The sequence below is a fragment of the Bombina bombina genome, chromosome 3 (genome assembly GCF_027579735.1).
Source record: "Bombina bombina isolate aBomBom1 chromosome 3, aBomBom1.pri, whole genome shotgun sequence".
In the NCBI taxonomy this organism is placed as follows: domain Eukaryota; kingdom Metazoa; phylum Chordata; class Amphibia; order Anura; family Bombinatoridae; genus Bombina; species Bombina bombina.
In genome coordinates, this window is record NC_069501.1 from 1,257,015,113 (window position 1) to 1,257,037,234 (window position 22,122).

Below are 22,122 nucleotides of genomic sequence, written 5' to 3' on the forward strand. Positions count from 1 at the left end.
CCGGCGGCTTGGCTACACCAATCAGTTGCTTGAAGTTTGAGCGTCATCACGCTGTTAGACGCTCATCTGCGTGGAATGTCATTGGGCTTTACTGTTGGCAGCCATCTTGCTACACCCAAAACTGTGTAAACACAAGGCGCTAGCGGCACAGTGGCAACACGACCTTATGGTTTGTCCAGCCAGTGACTTCACGGACCAATCAGATAATGCAGTAACGCCTATTTCCTATGTATTATGTGATTGGTCCGTAGTCCGTTTGATTTGCCCGCCTACACCTACATGGCATGCATTCATTCATTGTGCTTTTCCTATATGGCTACACACATATGCCTCATATAATTGGCTCACCAGATACAATCAGCTAGCTCCCAAAGTGCATTTGATAATAGATACACGGGCATTAGGATAAGACCTCTATGGTTTTAAATCATATCCTAAGAATGCCAGCCAATGTACATATGTTGCCTACATCCCAGCTCAGTTCCCGTGATCATAGTAGTGAAGTGATATTTTGATGATCTTCATATAACTTTCAAGATCAGCTACAAATAAAATGCTCAATATTATATCTATATTATACAATATATATAACAGCAATATTCCACGGAATTTACGTTTATAACAATAACGCTGTTTTTATTCCAATCTATATTGGTGCAACATGTTTTTTTAACCATGTAGACAAAAAGACAATATATGCAGGCCTTTGACCTAAATATGTTCTTCTGTCCAAACATCCCACACATTTTCTCTCTAAAGGAAGCTTCAGAAAAATAAAGTTATATCCATAGAATAAAACTTTAGATGTCTTAAAACAATAAAGCTTTATAAAAAAAATGTGCACAGCAAAGTGGCATTCCACTCAAATTCCCATACTGCTTTGCGGTCGTACAGTGTATTTGTTTTCTTGTCTAGAAAAAAAAATGTAAAAAATGAATGTTTGACAGCGCAAGAAATTTACAAACTTCTGATTGGCTAGAAAAATTAATGGGCGGGAACATTTGTTTTATACATTTTATAGGCTGCAGTTTTTACCCGCCAGATCCAGTTGACAATCTTATTATGCCACGCCCATGTAGCGCGAGGTGGGATCTCCATAGTAACAGCACAAATATATTTAAGGATTTCCCGCCACATACAGCTGAGGTGAGTAAATATGGGGGCTGCACCCTTGTCCCAGCTTCGCGCAGCTTGTTTACTGAGGGGGATCGCATGTTGCTGGCGGCATATCCTGTGTTTAGGGAAAGCAAAGTTGCTTATGTTTCCTAACACCAAAATGTTTCACTGATCTTGCCTGGTTTTCCTCATGCCATATCGTTTCACAGTGGGGAATGTGCCTGATGTTTTTATTATAAAGCTAAGAAATAAATGCCGTGTAAACTCTGCTAAAAGTGATCTTCATAATGGCGAAAAGGCATTTAACTTATTTATTTGCTATAAAACCATGTGAGATCAAGTTTTTCCCTGTTATGGTATCTATATTAAAGTGAAGGTCCATTTTGATGAATTAGTATCCGGTTTTTAATAAACCTATTAAAAACAAGGGCACTTTAATTCCTCAAAATTGACATTTCACTGTTTTCTTCAAAAACCTACCTTTTAATCCTGGCAGCCGCTCCAGCACTTCCTCCGCAAGCTGTCTTCGTGGGTCCAAAATGACGAATCAGTCTTCCTCCAATCACAGCGTTGCATCAGGCCAAGATTCCCCCGGGGGGGGGGGGGAGTAGTGATGGGAGGAAGTCTGATTCGTCGTTTCTGACATAAGCAGAGTTTTACGACGCCTGGGGGAATCGCTGGAGCAGCATTCAGGATTAAAAGGTACGTTTTTGAAGAAAATGGTGAAATGTCAATTTTGATGAATTAAAGTGCCCTTGTTTTTAATTGTTTTATTAAAAACCGGGCACTAATTCATCAAAATGGACCTTCACTTTAAAGAACATACTTAAAGGGACACTGAACCCATATTTTTTCTTTTGTGATTCAGATAGAGCATGACATTTTAAGCAACTTTCTAATTTACTCCTATTATCAAATTTTCTTCATTCTCTTGGTATCTTTATTTGAAATGTAAGTTTAGATGCTGGCCCATTTTTGGTTAACAACATGGGTTGTTCTTGCTGATTGGTGAATAAATTCATCCACCAATAAAAAAAGTGCTGTCCAGAGTACTAAACCAAAAAAAAGCTTAGATGCCTTCTTTTTCAAATAAAGATAGCAAGATAATGAAGAAAAATTGATAATAGGAGTAAATGAGAAAGTTGCTTAAAATTGCATGCTCTATCTGAATCACAAAAGAAAAAAAATTGGGTTCAGTGTCCCTTTAAAGGGCTATAATAGTCGAAAAATGACTTGCACATATTTGTAAGAGCATGTCATTTTATGACTTGACCCTGCACTAATGTGCGTCACCTCACCAGAGGGGTTACACACACAGTAGATAAGCTGCACAGGACCCGCAGAGCACTTCTGTTTCAGAGCAGAAACTGCCGCTGATCTAGTTAGCGGTGCTAGTTGCACATCTGCGTAGTGTGACTAGCTCTGCTGATTGGACGAGCAGCACTTCTACTTTGTGTGTAACTCCTTTGCAGTGGTTAAACACTTAGTAGTGCAGGGATGATAGACGTAAAAATATATGCTCTAATAACGTGTTAGTGAATGTAATTTTCTACTATCAAACGGATATAATAAACAGTCTGTTTTAATAAAAAAATCAATAAGCAGTGGATAACACTTAAAATAAATCATTGTAATATGTAGTATTCATCACTTCACAATTATTTTAACTTTTTTTTTTTTCTTCTTCAAACTTCATCTATTAAGGGTTTATTACTTCCTGTCACAGCCCTACAAGGGGGCTGTGGTTTTGACAGGCAGAGAGCAGCTGCTTTTCCTTTTAAGTGTTGCTAGGAGACATCTTGCCCACACTCAGTAGAGGACGTTTGCTGCAAAAAGCATATGGCAGTGTAATGGTAGCTTCCTTATCTAGCTGCAGACAGTGGCTACACTGAGAATTTCTAAGTGCTCATTTAGCTAGAAAAATAGTAAGTTGTTTGCTGTTTTTTTAAAACAATGTTTCTTTTTATTAAACATATTTGTTTTTTTACTAAAGATGCAGGGTTTTATATCAAGTAGCATAAACTTGTCTGGAGCACTATATGGCAGCTGTTGTACACTTTTGAGCACTAGATGGCAGCAGTGTATATGTTTAATCCAACAGCTAATGTTGATTCCCACAATATTATTTTTTATGCTAATTGCGGTACCAAGTATGTTGTGTACCTACTAACTTGTAAATACTGTCATTTTCAGTATGTGGGTAGAACCTCACGAGAGGCCAGGACTAGATATAGCGAACATGGCAGGGACACTAAATATTACAATCAAGATTCGGCTGTGGCATCACACTTCAATGGCACACACTTCACCAGCATAGAGGCTATCACCATTCAAATTATAGACATAACAACAGTACCTAGCAGAGGAGGGAATAGGGATCATATCTTAGATAAAAAAGAATTATATTGGATACTAAAATTACATACCAGCATACCAAAGGGTATGAATAGAGAATGGGATATGTTATCTATGTAAATAATTGTAAATGTCCCTAAAGCAAGCCTCTACTCTTATTAGCTGCTTCATTATACTATGACATAGGGGTGCACGATTAATCGCATATGTGATTTAAAACCGCGAGAGTCACAATTTTTTGCTAAAAAAAAAAAAATCCTCAGAAGTGGCTGTAATGCATTGATTTGTATGTGATTTCTTGCAAACCAGCTCCATCTAGTGGTTGCTTTTAGCACACATTTGTAAAATGACCTCAGTCCGATCAATCAATCTATAGAAGTCTAAAAGCAGAGCCTATGCAGGAACGAAGAGAAGGGAAAGCCACTTATATTTCCCCATAGGGATGTCTGCAGTCTGAAACTTAGGGTATGTAATCATTATGGAACCTCCCACACAATCTCCTGCTCTCTGAGAAACAGCTCAAATACATAGCAGATGCAGTTAACCCCACGGCTGCCAAAAAGGCTAAAACTGCAGTCCCCTCTGCTGCTGGGTTAACTTAACTGCATCTACAATGTATTTGATATCAGCAAGGCACAGCATTTGTGAAAGGAGCAGCCCCCCACCCCTACTGCTAATATGCCTGTATTGGATTCCTGGACAGGAGCAGGGCTCATTTGCAGTCAAATTGAAATGTTTAAAAAAATAAGAAAAAATAAATATATATATATATATATATTTATTGTATATTATATATGTCTGTGTATGTATATGTGTGTGTGTGTATGTGTGTATATATATATATATATATAAAGTGTGTGTGTGTGTGTATATATATATATATATATATATATATATATATATATATATATATATATATGTATGTAGCTTACACTACTTCATTTGTTAATCATACCATTGTCCACAGTTAGAATGACTGTCCAAGAAAACATGACCATGTTGTGTGTCATAAGACCTAATAACTGGCTAGTGGCTACTATTTAATCACATCACAGGCAGCACATTTTATTTTAACTATTTTATGTTTTGTATTGTTATGCTCCAAGAGTGTATTGGACATTGAGAAACATGTACATTAAGATTCTGTAGTGTTATATACATTTTTTAATGCAAAATGAAGGTGTTATAGTCATTTATAAGAAAATCGCAATATTATTTTTTTTTGCCCATATCGCCCAGCCCTACTATGACACATTATACCATATGCTAGTATGTTATATGTAGACATATGAAGACCTAAATTGGTTGGGGAGGTAATACATTAATAATTTCTTTTTGTGTATAAAAAAACTGTTTAACATGGATAGCAAGTTGTATGTTTTACCTCCTTTTGCAAACGTATTATAATGTATAAAATAATGTGCCATATTTACGCGATAGCCTGCATGATTACCTTTTGTTTTTAACCAGTTACCATTTTTTATTATCTTGCACATTAAAGTGAAGGTAAAGTTACCTTGACGCTGATCCCCAATCAAATTCTATGTTACAAATAAATAGGAGTTTCATTCATGATTTTTTTAAATATTTATTATAAATACAGTTATCTTGGTTTTAGTTCCCCTTTTTCAGCTCCGCAAAATCAACCCGTTTTTTTTTTTTTTTAATATCCTGGTCACGTTTTTCGATCAGCCAGTTGAAAATCTGGCCGATAGGCGGCCGTGACCACACGTCATCCGCCTACTTGATGCTATGCTCATGCGCTACAGTCTTCATTTCTGAGTAGAAGCGCGTTCCCCTTTTTTTTAATCTGTTTCGCCGACTATCGCATGCGCATTAGTGATTGATAGTCAATTTGCGCATGCGCATTTTGAATGTAACATGCTTCTGATCTTACGTATAGAGCGGGTGGGACCGCTCTATACGTCACAGCACCTAGTATCCGGAAATAGAGGTTGGGAGGAGATATCTTAGACGCGGTAGGGAAATATATAGATATAAATACATTAAAAATATAAAAATATATATTAAATAAAGTTAGCGATTAGCTTATTATATGGTCAAATAAATCATTCATATATACTCAAATTTAATAAACTTTACCTTCACTTTAAGGGTTAACATCTGAGGTATATATGAGAGTGCTCTCCTTAGGGAGACATGTCTATAAATAAGCGCCAGTAGGGGGCGCGAAACATGTCAGACATCTCTCTTGTGGGCCATCACAGATCACTTTTAAAGGGACACTGAACCCATATTTTTTCTTTCATGATTCAGATAGAGCAGCAACTTTCTAATTTACTCCTATTATCAATTTTTCTTCATTCTCTTGCTATCTTTATTTGAAAAACAAGGCATCTAAACTGTTTTTTTTTGGTTCAGTACTGTGGACAGCACTTTTTTATTGGTGGATGAACTTATCCACCAATCAGCAAGGACAACCCAGGTTGTTTACCAAAAAATGGTCCGGCATCTAAACTTACATTCTTGCATTTTAAATAAAGATACCAAGAAAATGAAGAAAATTTGATAATATGAGTAAATTAGAAAGTTGTTTAAAATTTCATGCTCTATCTGAATCACAAAAGAAAAAATTTGGGTTCAGTGTCCCTTTAAAGGGACATGAAACCCAAATTTTTTCTTTCATGATTTGGAAAGAGCAAGCAATTTTAAACAACTTTTTAATTTACTTCTATTATCTAATTTGCTTTATTCTCTTGATGTGCTTTGCTGTAAAGCATATCTAGATATGCTCAGTAGCTGCTGATTGGTAGATGCACATAGATGCCTTGTGTGATTGGCTCACCCATGTGCATTGCTATTTCTTCAACAAGGATATCTAAAGAATGAAGCAAATTAAAATTGTATTCTCTACCTGAATCATGAAATATTTTTTGGGCGTTTAGTGTCCCTTTAAGTTATTAGAATAAAGATTGCATTTTTTTACCCATTTTTTGATCTCCTGAGTCGCTACTCATTGTGTCCTATTTTGCTGTATTGTGGCAACATGGATCCGTTGCCTAGTAGCGACTCCCTGCCTGTGTGCTGCGCACCGGATGTACGTGTACTCAACGACTCAGCGGGGTTTCCTGGAGCCGGAGTAAGTGAACGTAACTGTAGGAACACACTCCTCCACCTTCCTACCTGCTTTTTAACAAAAAGATGCCAATTACTGGAGCAATATATGGCAGCAGTTTTATAACTATTATACATTTGCAAGAAGAATAGGTGGCAGCAGTGTTTCGTATCATGTACTGCTGCAGAAATGTGCACGCTACTTATCTGGATGTGTCATCAACAAATACAATTGAGTACGAAGGAAATTTGGTAGAAGTAAATTGAAAATGTTTTTTTTTTTTATAATTGTGTGCTCTGTCTGAATCACATAAGAAAATATTTGGGTTTCAAGTCCATTTAAGGCTGGGTGTAATTAACAGCTCAACAAGGTGCTTCTGACACCAGAGCTGCTGCTTATATAGGTATAAGTGTTATATATCATTTGGAAATCATCTGATCCCTTAAACAGCCCAGACTCCCAACCACTGTTACTTGATTATTAACATTTAAATGGCCTTTAACCCCTTAACGACCGAGGACGTGCTAGGCACGTCCTACAAAAAGCAGTCATTAAGGACCAAGGACGTGACCGGCACGTCCTCTGTAATCTGATCGCTGGAAGCGATCGAGATCGCTTCCAGCTGCTCAAACAGTATTGCAGCCGATGCCTCAATGTTGAGGTATCCTGCAATAATGTTCCTGACTGCCGGGCCCCATTTTGATCACTCCCACGGAGTGATCACTTACGGTTTTGCTTTAAGTGGAGCCCAGCAGTCAAGCAGAGCATCTGAAGCCATCGGACAGGCTTCTGATGCTCTGACTGTGTGCTGAGTGCCTCGGTGGGTCGAGGCACTCAGTAAGTTATATTTATTAATGAAAAAAAAATATTTTATTATAAACCCCCACCCCATATAGCCCCCCTCGCCCATATGGCTTCAAAGATGGCGCTGCCCAGTGCATCATGGGGCTTCTGGGGGTGTCCCTAGCCTGCCTCATCGTAGGGGCAGGCTAGGGTCATCCAATCTGAGCTTGCCCCTATAATTAAATTTCTAATAATAATAAAACATCCAATTTGTCCTTGTCAGTATTAGTAAATATTGACTCTGACCAGTGTGGATCTCCCTCCCTCTCCTCACTTGTGTTTTAGTGAGAGAGATCTGTGTTTAGGGAGAGAGATTTAGCTAAAAGAATATTTGTTAAAAATTGTGAGACCCCTTTCTCCAACATTGGTGTGTCCGGTCCATGGTGTCATCCTTACTTGTGGGAATATCTCTTCCCCAACAGGAAATGGCAAAGAGTCCCAGCAAAGCTGGCCATATAGTCCCTCCTAGGCTCCGCCCACCCCAGTCATTCTCTTTGCCGTTGCACAGGAAACATCTCCACGGAGATGGTTAAGAGTATGTGGTGTTTAGTTGTAGTTTTTTATTCTACTATCAAGAGTTTGTTATTTTAAAATAGTGCTGGTATGTACTATTTACTCTGAACAGAAAAAGATGAAGAGTTCTGTTTGAGAGGAAGATGATTTTAGCAGACAGTAACTAAAATCGTTTGCTGTTTCCACATAGGACTGTTGAGATGAAGTAACTTCAGTTGGGGGAAACAGTTAGCAGACTTTTCTGCTTAAGGTATGACTAGCCATATTTCTAACAAGACTGTGTAATGCTGGAAGGCTGTCATTTCCCCTCATGGGGACCGGTAAGCCATTTTCTTAGTCTCAAACAGAATAAAGGGCTTAATATGGGCTATAAAACTGGTAGACACTTTTAGGGCAAAATCGATTGCTTTATTTGGGCATTTTATACATGTTTATACTTGTTATTCACTCTTATAAACTTGGGGAACGTTTTTTAACGTCAGGCACTGTGTTAGACACCTTTCCAGTCTGGAAGGGCCTTCCCAGTTGTAGGCTGAGCCTCATTTTTGCGCCATTACTGCGCAGTTACTTTTGAGAGCAAGACATGCAGATGCATGTGTGAGGATCTGAAAGTAGTTGGAAAAGTTCCTAGAAGGCTTCTTTTGGTATCGTATTCCCCCCTGGGTTTGGTAGAGTCGCAGCAAAGGCTGTAGTTGGGACTTTAGAGGGGTTAAAACTGTAACCGGCTCCGGTTTCGTTATTTTAAGGGTTAAAGCTCTGAAAATTGGTGTGCAATACTTTGAATGCTTTAAGACACTGTGGTGAAATTTTGGTGAATTTTGAACAATTCCTTCATACTTTTTCACATATTCAGTAATAAAGTGTGCTCTGTTTAAAATTTAAAGAGACAGTAACGGTTTTGTTTTAAAACGGTTTTTGTGCTTTATTGACAAGTTTAAGCCTGTTTAACATGTCTGTACCTTCAGATAAGCTATGTTCTATATGTATGAAAGTCAATGTGTCTCCCCCTTCAAAATTATGTGATAATTGTGCCATAGCGTCCAAACAAAGTAAGGACAGTACTGCCACAGATAGTAAAATTGCCCAAGATGTTTCATCAGATGAAGGGAGTAGACATAGTTCTACATCATCTCCTTCTGTGTCTATGCCAGTTTTGCCCACGCAGGAGGCCCCTAGTACTTCTAGCGCGCCAATGCTTATTACTATGCAGCAATTGACGGCAGTAATGGATAACTCCATAGCAAATATTTTATCCAAAATGCCTGCATATCAGAGAAAGCGCGATTGCTCTGTTTTAAACACTGAAGAGCAGGAGGGCGCTGATGATAATTGCTCTGTCATACCCTCACACCAATCTGAAGGAGCCATGAGGGAGGTTTTGTCAGATGGGGAAATTTCAGATTCAGGAAAAATTTCTCAACAGGCTGAACCTGATGTTGTGACATTTAAATTTAAATTAGAGCATCTCCGCGCACTGCTTAAGGAGGTGTTATCTACTCTGGATGATTGTGACAACCTGGTCATTCCAGAAAAATTATGCAAGATGGACAAGTTCCTAGAGGTCCCGGTGCACCCCGACGCTTTTCCTATACCCAAGCGGGTGGCGGACATAGTGAATAAGGAGTGGGAGAAGCCCGGCATACCTTTTGTCCCCCCTCCTATATTTAAGAAATTATTTCCTATGGTCGACCCAAGAAAGGACTTATGGCAGACAGTCCCTAAGGTCGAGGGGGGCAGTTTCTACTCTAAACAAGCGCACTACTATTCCTATCGAGGATAATTGTGCTTTCAAAGATCCTATGGATAAAAAATTGGAGGGTTTGCTTAAAAAGATTTTTGTACAGCAAGGTTACCTTCTGCAACCCATTTCGTGCATTGTTCCTGTATCTACAGCAGCGTGGTTCTGGTTCGAGGAACTAGAAAAGTCGCTCAGTAGAGAGACTCCATATGAGGAAGTTATGGACAGAGTTCACGCACTTAAGTTGGCTAATTCTTTTATTTTAGATGCCGCTTTGCAATTAGCTAGATTAGCGGCGAAAAATTCAGGGTTTGCAATTGTGGCTCGCAGAGCGCTTTGACTAAAGTCTTGGTCAGCGGATGTATCATCCAAGACAAAATTGCTTAATATTCCCTTCAAGGGTAAAACTCTCTTTGGGCCAGAATTGAAAGAGATTATCTCAGACATCACTGGGGGAAAGGGCCACGCCCTCCCACAAGATAGGCCTTTCAAAGCCAAGAATAAGTCTAATTTTCGTTCCTTTCGTAACTTCAGGAACGGACCGGCCTCTAATTCTGCATCCTCTAAGCAAGAGGGTAATGCTTCACAAACCAAACCAGCCTGGAAACCGATGCAAGGCTGGAACAAGGGTAAGCAGGCCAAGAAGCCTGCTGCTGCTAACAAAACAGCATGAAGGAGTAGCCTCCGATCCGGGACCGGATCTAGTAGGGGGCAGACTCTCTCTCTTTGCTCAGGCTTGGGCAAGAGATGTTCAGGATCCCTGGACTCTAGAAATAGTTTCTCAGGGTTATCTTCTGGAATTCAAGGAACTACCCCCAAGGGGAAGGTTCCACATGTCTCACTTATCCTCAAACCAAATAAAGAGACAGGCATTCTTACATTGTGTAGAAGACCTGTTAAAGATGGGAGTGATACACCCAGTTCCATCGGCGGAACAAAGAATGGGATTTTACTCAAATCTGTTTGTAGTTCCCAAGAAAGAGGGAACTTTCAGACCAATTCTGGATTTAAAGATCCTAAACAAATTTCTCAGAGTACCATCGTTCAAAATGGAAACCATTCGAACGATTCCACCTACAATCCAGGAAGGTCAATTTATGACTACCGTGGATCTAAAGGATGCGTATCTTCATATTCCTATCCACAAAGAACATCATCAGTTCCTAAGGTTCGCCTTTCTGGACAAACATTACCAGTTTGTGGCCCTCCCATTCGGGTTAGCCACTGCTCCAAGGATTTTCACAAAGGTATTCGGGTCCCTTCTAGCGGTTCTGAGACCAAGGGGCATTGCAGTAGTACCGTACTTGGACGACATTCTAATACAAGCGTCGTCTCTTTCAAAGGCAAAGGCTCACACAGACATCGTTCTGGCCTTTGTTGATTGTATGTCAGAAAGCGCCTAATTAAAGGCTATGGGAATTAGGTTTGGGAAATATCGTATATATCTGTTATTCCTAATATGATTAATTCTCATATGTGTAGGAATGTATGCCGGAATACTGTATAGAAATATATACAATTTATTTCTTCATACAATTAATAAACATATAATAGAAACATACATTTAAAAAACATGGATCCATGTGAGAGTATACAAATATAATAAATTACGATCTTTGTTCATGAAATACAATAAAATAACATAATAATTCCTAAATTGGTTTCTTAAAAATCTCTAAATCAGTTCCTAAATTAGTTTCTTAAAATCTCTAAAAAACTTTTATAAAATTCTTACAAAATTGATTAAAACATATAATCCGTTGTGGTCCCTAACCGGTTAGGGTGATTTGATATTCTCAAAACAGTATTAGTCTCTTACTTGGTGTGAATTCAATAATAAAAATGTGAGACAAAAAATGTGAAGCAAAAAATAGAGTGTGAAACACAAAATTTCTTTGTGTGTTGTAATAGTGATAAAAAATATTTTGAAAAAATGTGTGAAAAAAGCTTCTAAAATAGATTCAAAAAACTTTTAAAACGTGAAGTCCAATGTTCAAAAATCAAAAAGTGAAGCTAATATAAAAAACAACATAAAATTCTTCCGTGTTTTAAATCCAAAATGGTGGTTGTGGTGGTTGTGAAATACCAAATGTGTTGAAAAATATGGAGAAAAAATAAATGATGAATTAAATCCAAATCCTTATCAAATAATAAGTCTGTGATTTCTATGGGTGTAGAAAATTAAAATTGGTGTGAATCTTCCTTCTCCTTAACAAATGGTTTGTTGTTGATATATTGATTCTAAGGTATTCGGTCTGTGATGAAAGACTCTATCCTTATCAAACCTGTAAACAACAAAATAACATAGTGCAATAATGCTACAAATGTAATGGAAATAATGAAAATCTGCTCACCAATGACTGTCAACGCGTTTCGGCCTCTCAGTAAGGCCTTTCTCAAGACTATAGTTTCTGGTGAGTTATGGTGGCTATTTATGGCGCTTTGTGCCAATCAAAGGGTAATGATTTTGGCGCCAAAAAAAACGCTGTTCAAGCGTAACCCGGAAGTGGTATTCATACTTCTCTTTCCGTTTTTTTTTCTGGGGCTCTTTTTCTTGTATATTTACTTGTTTTCCCCCTTAAATTTGATGTTATATCAATTTATTATTGTTGTCGATGCACTTAGTGTTGTTGTCTTTGTAAAACTCTACTTTTATTTTAACCTTAGCTACCGGATGTTTGCGCCTGTACGGAAAACCGGAAGTGACGTCATTGCATATTGCGTCACTTCCGGTATGTTCGTTGTTTACAAACATACTCGTTTCCATGCCGATACTTCCGGTGTTTATGAAATATTACGGATTTTACTCAGCAATGAAATTGCAGTTTTTTGGTACTAATGCGGTTTGGGATATATTATTATCATAAAAATATATATAAAATAAAGGGATAAAATCTACTTGATAAAAGTCGATAAAAAATCGGAAAAAATATAATAAATTGGGTTCTATTAGGTTCTGGCATGAATAACAAAATGGTCCTTACAGATAACTGGCAATATAATAATCGCTAAAAAAAGGTCTAAATCTAAACGATAAAATTACTAATTGAGGTATCTGGTACTAATGCTATTAAAAAGCGGTTTCGGATAAGAAATATAATACAAAATATATAATAAAAGGAATAAAATTTGTTTGGTAAAATTAATAAAATGCATAATAATTTAATGAAATGCATAATAATTTAAATGAGTTCTGGCTTGGATAACAGTATAATCCCTACAAATAGCTGACAATATGATGATCGCTAAAAAAGACTTAATCTTAATTTTGGTGGTCTAGCTATGTGTGTTTCTATGTTAGGACAATATGGATATATTCTGTCTGTGGTTATGTCCCCTAGGTGTACTGGTCCACTAATTGTTAAAACTACATGGGGAGGAGTATCTATAATTGTCTATTATCCTATTATTTTTGGGATATCTTTCATGTGATTTAAGAATTCCCCAATAATATTATGGATCTAGGACACCTACCCTTGTGTCTTTGTTCAAGTTAAGTATCCACCCTAAAATGGTGGGGGAAACTATTTTATTTAGTTATCTACTGGTACTGTATATATAATAAAGTTTCCAGTGACTTATAGCTTTAGGAGCTAGTATGAAAATACATGCTGAGTGGCTATGTGTCATCCTACACGAGATTATATAGGTTGTTATTTCAGGTTTAGTAGATGTAAGAGGTCTTCTCTGTTGTTTAAGCCCCTAGGGTATAAACTATCGATATCGAAAATCCATCTTGATTCGGCAGTAAGTAGACTTTTTTCGTAGTCCCCTCCTCTCCAATTCGGTTTTACTAGTTGTACCCCTGTGTAATGGAAATCTTTTTTGTTTCCCTGATGGTGATTTGTAAAGTGTTTGTAAAGTGCAGTCTCTGTGCTTTTGTGTTTGACCTTCAATAGGTGTTCCCTGATTCTATCTTTAAGGATTCTGGATGTTTGTCCTATATATTGAAGTCCACAACTGCACCATATCAAATAAATGACTCCTTTGCTGGTACACCTTATCAGGTCATTGATCTTATATTTGACCTTTGTATTAGTTGAGGTAAATTCTTTTGTTTTGATACCTCTTTTGCAGGCTTTGCAAGTCAAGCAGGGAAAGAAACCTTTGATTTCTTTACCAAACACATCTTTGGTCTTATTTATTATATTTCTAGGTACGCTGGGTGATAGTTTACTCTTCAGATTCTCTGTTTTCTTGTATATAAAAAAAGGTCGAGTTGTTAGTTTCTCTCCTATCACCTCATCATTTCTTAAAAGTGGCCAGTGCTTTTCTATGATTCTTTCCACAGTTCGTCTGTTCTCGCTAAACTCTGTAATGAAGGGAATAGTGAGTCGATCTTCTTCAAGGTTGATGTTTATTTTCTTCGATTTATAGATTAGGAGATCTTTCCTATCTTTTTGTCTTACTTCTTCAATGTTCTGATTAAGAGTCTCTTCGTCATAGCCTCTTTCCAAAAAATTTTCTTTCATGGTGGTTGCTTGTTCCTCCCATTTATTTGAGTCTGAGCAGTTCTTTTTCAGCCTTAGGAATTGTCCTTTCGGTATATTCGTTTTCCATCTTTCGAGATGGCAGCTTTCCTTGTGTATATAATTATTGCAGTCCACTTCCTTAAAGTAAGTGGACGTCTCGAGCTTGCCATTTGTTATCTCAATTTTAAGGTCCAAAAAGGTAATTCCTTCTCTGCTCATTTCATATGTAAATCTGAGATTATTAGTATTGTTATTCATGACATTTATTTTATTTTTATGATAATAATATATCCCAAACCGCATTAGTACCAAAAAACTGCAATTTCATTGCTGAGTAAAATCCGTAATATTTCATAAACACCGGAAGTATCGGCATGGAAACGAGTATGTTTGTAAACAACGAACATACCGGAAGTGACGCAATATGCAATGACGTCACTTCCGGTTTTCCGTACAGGCGCAAACATCCGGTTAAGGTTAAAATAAAAGTAGAGTTTTACAAAGACAACAACACTAAGTGCATCGACAACAATAATAAATTGATATAACATCAAATTTAAGGGGGAAAACAAGTAAATATACAAGAAAAAGAGCCCCAGAAAAAAAAAACGGAAAGAGAAGTATGAATACCACTTCCGGGTTACGCTTGAACAGCGTTTTTTTGGCGCCAAAATCATTACCCTTTGATTGGCACAAAGCGCCATAAATAGCCACCATAACTCACCAGAAACTATAGTCTTGAGAAAGGCCTTACTGAGAGGCCGAAACGCGTTGACAGTCATTGGTGAGCAGATTTTCATTATTTCCATTACATTTGTAGCATTATTGCACTATGTTATTTTGTTGTTTACAGGTTTGATAAGGATAGAGTCTTTCATCACAGACCGAATACCTTAGAATCAATATATCAACAACAAACCATTTGTTAAGGAGAAGGAAGATTCACACCAATTTTAATTTTCTACACCCATAGAAATCACAGACTTATTATTTGATAAGGATTTGGATTTAATTCATCATTTATTTTTTCTCCATATTTTTCAACACATTTGGTATTTCACAACCACCACAACCACCATTTTGGATTTAAAACACGGAAGAATTTTATGTTGTTTTTTATATTAGCTTCACTTTTTGATTTTTGAACATTGGACTTCACGTTTTAAAAGTTTTTTGAATCTATTTTAGAAGCTTTTTTCACACATTTTTTCAAAATATTTTTTATCACTATTACAACACACAAAGAAATTTTGTGTTTCACACTCTATTTTTTGCTTCACATTTTTTGTCTCACATTTTTATTATTGAATTCACACCAAGTAAGAGACTAATACTGTTTTGAGAATATCAAATCACCCTAACCGGTTAGGGACCACAACGGATTATATGTTTTAATCAATTTTGTAAGAATTTTATAAAAGTTTTTTAGAGATTTTAAGAAACTAATTTAGGAACTGATTTAGAGATTTTTAAGAAACCAATTTAGGAATTATTATGTTATTTTATTGTATTTCATGAACAAAGATCGTAATTTATTATATTTGTATACTCTCACATGGATCCATGTTTTTTAAATGTATGTTTCTATTATATGTTTATTAATTGTATGAAGAAATAAATTGTATATATTTCTATACAGTATTCCGGCATACATTCCTACACATATGAGAATTAATCATATTAGGAATAACAGATATATACGATATTTCCCAAACCTAATTCCCATAGCCTTTAATTAGGCGCTTTCTGTCATACAATCAACATTTCTCAACCATTTTTTGGGGCAGCTAGGTACCCCATCTGTCATTAAGCATCATTGGGATATTATGAGCGCTGAGAGATACTATTGATACAATCGTTCTGGCCTTTCTCAGATCTCACGGATGGAAGGTGAACATAGAAAAAAGTTCCCTGTCTCCGTCGACAAGAGTTCCCTTCTTGGGAACAATAATAGATTCTTTAGAAATGAGGATTTTCCTGACAGAACTCAGAAAGTCAAAACTTCTAAACGCTTGTCAAGTTCTTCATTCTATTCCTCGTCCTTCCGTAGCTCAGTGCATGGAAGTAGTAGGGTTGATGGTTGCAGCAATGGACATATTTCCTTTTGCGCGAATTCATCTAAGACCATTACAACTGTGCATGCTGAAACAGTGGAATGGGGACTATACAGACTTGTCTCCAGTGATTCAAGTAGATCAGAAGACCAGAGACTCACTCCGTTGGTGGCTAACCCTGGACCACCTGTCCCAGGGAATGAGCTTTCGCAGACCAGAGTGGGTCATCGTCACGACCGACGCCAGTCTAGTGGGCTGGGGCGCGGTCTGGGAATCCCTGAAAGCTCAGGGACTTTGGTCTCGGGAAGAGTCTCTCCTCCCGATAAACATTCTGGAACTGAGAGCGATATTCAATGCTCTCAGGGCTTGGCCTCAACTAGCAAAGGCCAGATTCATAAGATTCCAATCAGACAACATGACGACTGTTGCTTATATCAATCATCAGGGGGGAACAAGGAGTTCCCTGGCGATGAGAGAAGTGACCAAAATAATAGAATGGGCAGAGGATCACTCCTGCCACCTATCTGCGATCCACATCCCAGGAGTGGAAAACTGGGAGGCGGATTATCTGAGTCGTCAGACATTCCATCCGGGGGAGTGGGAACTTCACCCGGAGATCTTTGCCCAATTAACTCAATTATGGGGCATTCCAGACATGGATCTGATGGCGTCTCGTCAGAACTTCAAGGTTCCTTGCTACGGGTCCAGATCCAGGGATCCCAAGGCGACTCTAGTGGATGCACTAGTAGCGCCTTGGTCCTTCAACCTAGCTTATGTGTTTCCACCGTTTCCTCTCATTCCCAGGCTGGTAGCCAGGATCAAGCAGGAGAGGGCCTCGGTGATCTTGATAGCTCCTGCGTGGCCACGCAGGACTTGGTATGCAGACCTGGTGAATATGTCATCGGCTCCACCATGGAAGCTACCTTTGAGACAGGACCTTCTTGTACAGGGTCCATTCGAACATCCAAATCTGGTCTCCCTCCAGCTGACGGCTTGGAAATTGAACGCTTGATTCTATCAAAGCGTGGGTTTTCAGATTCTGTGATAGATACTCTGGTTCAAGCCAGAAAACCGGTAACTAGAAAAATTTGCCATAAAATATGGAAAAGATATATCTGCTGGTGTGAATCCAAGGGATTCCCATGGAATAAGATCAAAATTCCTAAGATCCTTTCCTTTCTACAAGAAGGTTTGGATAAACGTTTATCAGCGAGTTCTCTAAAGGGACAGATTTCTGCTTTATCTGTCTTACTACACAAACGACTGGCAGCTGTGCCAGATGTTCAAGCATTTGTTCAGGCTCTGGTTAGGATCAAGCCTGTTTACAGACCTTTGACTCCTCCCTTTAGTTTAAATCTAGTTCTTTCAGTTCTCCAAGGGGTTCCGTTTGAACCTTTACATTCCATAGATATTAAGTTGTTATCTTGGAAAGTTTTGTTCTTGGTTGCTATTTCTTCTGCTAGAAGAGTTTCTGAGCTATCTGCTCTGCAGTGTACTCCGCCCTATCTGGTGTTCCATTCGGATAAGGTTGTTTTGCGTACTAAGAGTACAAAACTAATCTAAAATTCTATTTAGAAGCTACAAAAGAGTTCAGACAAACATCTTCTCTGTTTGTCGTCTATTCTGGTAAAAGGAGAGGTCAAAAAGCGACTTCTACCTCTCTTTCCTTTTGGCTTAAAAGCATCATCCGATTGGCTTACGAGACTGCTGGACGGCAGCCTCCTGAAAGAATCACAGCTCACTCTACTAGGGCTGTGGCTTCCACATGGGCCTTCAAGAATGAGGCTTCTGTTGATCAGATATGTAAGGCAGCGACTTGGTCTTCACTGCACACTTTTGCCAAATTTTACAAATTTGATACTTTTGTTTCTTCGGAGGCTATTTTTGGGAGAAAGGTTTTGCAAGCCGTGGTGCCTTCTGTTTAGGTAACCTGATTTGCTCCCTCCCTTCATCCGTGTCCTAAAGCTTTGGTATTGGTTCCCACAAGTAAGGATGACGCCGTGGACCGGACACACCAATGTTGGAGAAAACAGAATTTATGCTTACCTGATAAATTACTTTCTCCAACGGTGTGTCCGGTCCACGGCCCGCCCTGGTTTTTTAATCAGGTTTGATGAATTATTTTCTCTAACTACAGTCACCACGGCACCCTATGGTTTCTCCTATTTTTTCCTCCTGTCCGTCGGTCGAATGACTGGGGTGGGCGGAGCCTAGGAGGGACTATATGGCCAGCTTTGCTGGGACTCTTTGCCATTTCCTGTTGGGGAAGAGATATTCCCACAAGTAAGGATGACGCCGTGGACCGGACACACCGTTGGAGAAAGTAATTTATCAGGTAAGCATAAATTCTGTTTTTTCTTTTCAGAGCCACAGCAGCACTTTTTCTGCTCTCTATGCATTTTCTTAGGGGTTAATTTTTTTTTAGTAATTTTTTTGGTGAGTTTTATTTAATTTTTGTAAAAAATTGTGAGACTCAAAGGCCATTTTCAGAGCCATTAACCCTTAGCTTGCCAATGATACATTTAAATCATTGGCTCTTGCACAGCAGCACTTTTTTGTTCTCTGTGAATTTTTGTTGTGAGACCCAAAGGCTATTTTCAGAGCCATTTAGCTAATTTTAGTTAGTTTAAATTGTGTGCATTTTTTTTTAGTAATTTTTTTTTTTTTGTGACAGATAAAAATAAATCAAGTCACAGAGAACATATAGTGCTAAGGAGGCGTATGCCATCCTTGCGTTAGAGTCATACGCCTCTATGTCTAACTCAGACCATATTAGTGAGCCTGCAAAGTGCTCAGATGCATCACTAGATACAGTGTCAACTGATAGTAATGTATCTGTGGCTGCTAGCCCCCCTGCCAGAAGGAGACATGTTGCTCCAGCTGGCATTGCAGCTGAGGAGTGGGTAGCGCCTCATCACCAGAGGCCAGATATCCCACCCTTCGCTGCAAATCCTGGCATCAATGTGGATGTCGCAGGATTTAGCCCCCAACAATTTATGGAGGTGTTTCTGGGTAATGTAGTATTGGGGAACATTGTCGCCCAAACTAATTTATATGCCCATCAGTTCCGTGCTGCAATGCCTGATTCCTATTTGGCAAAGCAGCAATGGGCCCCCATCGATGTTCCAGAAAAAATGCTGGGCATTGACTATGCTGATGGGCATCATAAAGAAACCCTCCATCCGCTCCTATTGGGGCAGTAGCCCCATCTGCTCTACCCCCATTTTCTCCCAGTGTATGTCGAGGAAGAGGTATGAAATGATTCTACATTTCATGCACTTCAGCGACAACAGCCTGTGCCCCCCTAGGGTGCATCCCCAGTTTGACAGACTGTATAAAACACGCCCCCTGATTACCCATGTTGCTTCCAGGTTTGCATATACTTTATGCGTGGATGAATCCCTGAGGAAGTATAAGGGAAGGCTGGGATTAATTATATTCCTTCCAAGCACTCCAGGTATGGAGTAAAGGTGTATAAGCTCTGTAAGATCGAGACTGGGTATACTCAAGCCTTCCGGGTGTACGAGGGAAAGGATATCCACCTTGACCCTTCAGGTTGCCTAGAAGATATGGGAACCACTGTCAAGATTGTCTGGGCCCTGATATTACCCCTGATGAACAAAGGGTATCTAGACAATTTCTATACAAGTGTCCTATACAAGTGTCTTTTTGGTTAAGCTACTGTAGCTTGCGGTACAATTAGAAAGAACCACACATGTTTCCCTTGACAACTTGCACGCAACCGGCTACGAAGGGGGGAGACCTTAGCTCTGCGCCAAGAGGAGCTGTTGGCAGTTAACTACAGAGACAAGAAGGATGTGTACCTTCTTACCACCATCCACATTGAGCGGACTGTGGAGGTCTATGTAAGTGGCAGAGCTGAGAGCACAAGGAAGCCAGTGTGCATCAAGGCTTATAACTGGCATATGGGTGGGGTTAATCTGGCAGATCAACTGCTGCAGCCCTACCCAATTATGCAGAAGACAAGGGCCTGGTACAAAAAGGTTGCAATTTACTTAATGCAGATTGCAACACACAACACTTTTTTGTTGTTCAAAAAAGCAAACCCCGGAATGAAACTGACTTTTTTACATTTTCAGCTCCAGATCATTTTGTGGATTTTGTACCAAGATGCACCTGCTCCCCGGGTGGTAATGGGAAAGAGCAGAGTTGGGGCTACCAATTTTATTTTCAAAATCCCTACTAATGCGCAGAATCCTAAAAATAAAATAAAAAATGCCTATCAGTTTGTACCAAGAGGGGACAGAGAAAGGACACCACCTTTTACTGTCCTGATTGCCCTGGACAGCCTGGACTCTGCATTGGGGACTGCTTCAAGCGGTATGACAATTTGGTCCAATTTTTTTTTTGGGGTGTCAACGTTTCAAATATATACTTTTTCATGGCAATAAATAAAACTGGGGTATGCAATAGGCCCCAAACTAAAGATAGGCCTATCAGAAGAAATACTCTCACTTTCAACTTACAAGTCATACAATTGTAACTGAACCTTCTCAAAATCCTGGCAAACCTATGCATGGGTGACATGCGTGTACTCAGGAGGTCTTGCAGAAAACAACAAATGTGCGTGTAAAAATAAAAAATTACCACCATATTCTTTCTCCAATTTCTTTGGATAAAACAGTTGCATCAAAGGCATCAAAACACTCCATATACAATACATTGGGGTGTCGACTTTTCAAATATATGCGCGTTCATGGCAATTAAATAAATTGGGGTATGTAGAAAGGCCCCAAAAAGATTTTTTGAATGTGAAACAAAATCACAAACACATGTCAGAAGTTTGGCGTTGCACCCCCCAAACAAGCCAGCAAACCTATGCATAGGTGGTATCACTGTACTCAGGAGATGTTGCTCAACACATATTGGGGTGTTCTTTGGCAGTAACACATAACAGGAACTGAGAATCCATGCCTAAAGTACAACGTGTGTGAAAAATAACACAAAAAATTACTACCCAAAAGTTTGACAAAGACTGGTGGTTGAATTAGTGCATGGAAAGTATTAAAATACCATTTTCATTTCAAATACCCTAGGGTGTCTAGTTTTTAAAAATATATGGTTTAATGGGGGTTAATTACATTGGCCAGCTTCAAAAATGTCCCAAATAGAACATGGGTGCATGATGACCTGATGTGAAAATTCCAAGTTGGAAAACTGGAATGCGCCCCCTAAAAATAAGGCCTTTTAGCCCCCAGAGAACCCAACACACTTATACATGGGTGGTATCACTGTACTCAGGAGAAGTTGCTGAACACATATTGGGGTGTTCTTTGACAGTAAACCTTAATTTCTCCTGTTAAGTGTGGTCAGTCCACGGGTCATCATTACTTCTGGGATATTATCTCCTCCCCTACAGGAAGTGCAAGAGGATTCACCCAGCAGAGTTGCTATATAGCTCCTCCCCCCTACGTCACCTCCAGTCATTCTCTTGCACCCAACGAATAGATAGGATGTGTGAGAGGACTGTGGTGATTATACTTAGTTTTATACCTTCAATCAAAAGTTTGTTATTTTATAATAGCACCGGAGTGTGTTATTCCTTCTCTGGTAGAATTTGAAGAAGAATCTACCTGAGTTTTTCTATGATTTTAGCCGGAGTAGTTAAGATCATATTGCTGTTTCTCGGCCATCTGAGGAGAGGTAAACTTCAGATCATGGGACAGCGGGCAGATTAATCTGCAAAGAGGTATGTAGCAGTTTGTTATTTTCTGACATGGAATTGATGAGAAAATCCTGCCATACCGTTATAATGTAAACTCAGCCTTAAATGCAGTAGATGTAGCTGGTATCAGGCTGTCATGTATGTATATTTTACACTTCAGTATTCTGGGGAATGGTACTTCACTGGATTATACTGTATGCATAGACTTAACCTAATTTGCAGGGACTTGCAATAGGTTTTAAATAACAATTAATTTATTGAGGTTAAAC

At 38.7% G+C, this 22,122-nt stretch overlaps 1 protein-coding gene across 1 annotated transcript in view; it reads left to right on the forward strand.

Annotated features, from left to right (window-relative positions):
• The first annotated feature begins 1,061 nt into the window (after positions 1-1,061).
• The window catches only part of XNDC1N (XRCC1 N-terminal domain containing 1, N-terminal like), a 446,185-nt gene continuing 425,124 nt past the window's right edge, over positions 1,062-22,122 (forward strand). The window contains exon 1 of the mRNA XM_053705638.1: positions 1,062-1,146. The gene's annotated coding sequence lies outside the window, so the exon portion shown is untranslated. The remainder of the gene's footprint in view (positions 1,147-22,122) is intronic.